This window comes from Lupinus angustifolius, chromosome LG11 (genome assembly GCF_001865875.1).
Source record: "Lupinus angustifolius cultivar Tanjil chromosome LG11, LupAngTanjil_v1.0, whole genome shotgun sequence".
Classification (NCBI taxonomy): domain Eukaryota; kingdom Viridiplantae; phylum Streptophyta; class Magnoliopsida; order Fabales; family Fabaceae; genus Lupinus; species Lupinus angustifolius.
In genome coordinates this window covers 31,956,399-31,956,734 of record NC_032019.1, presented here as the reverse complement: position 1 = coordinate 31,956,734, position 336 = coordinate 31,956,399, and positions in this window count along the sequence as shown.

The following is a 336-nucleotide window of genomic DNA, read 5'->3' as shown; positions in this document are numbered from 1 at the left end:
AGTCAATCCAAGTATTGCAGAGATTTGCTGAAAAGATTTGATATGGATGACTGCAAGCCAATAGCTACTCCTACGGGATCTGGTACTTACATCGATACAAACGAAGCTAGAAAATGTATTGAAATATCAAAGTATCGAGGTATGATTGGATCTCTCTTATATTTAATTGCCAATAGACCTGATATCATGTTTGGTGTATGTCTGTGTGCATGCTATCAATCTAAACCAAAAGAGTCACACTAAATTGCTCTTAAGAGAATCATGAACTATCTTAAAGGAACAATTGATGTTGGATTATGTATCCAAAAGGAAGTATATGTGATTTGGTTGGTTATT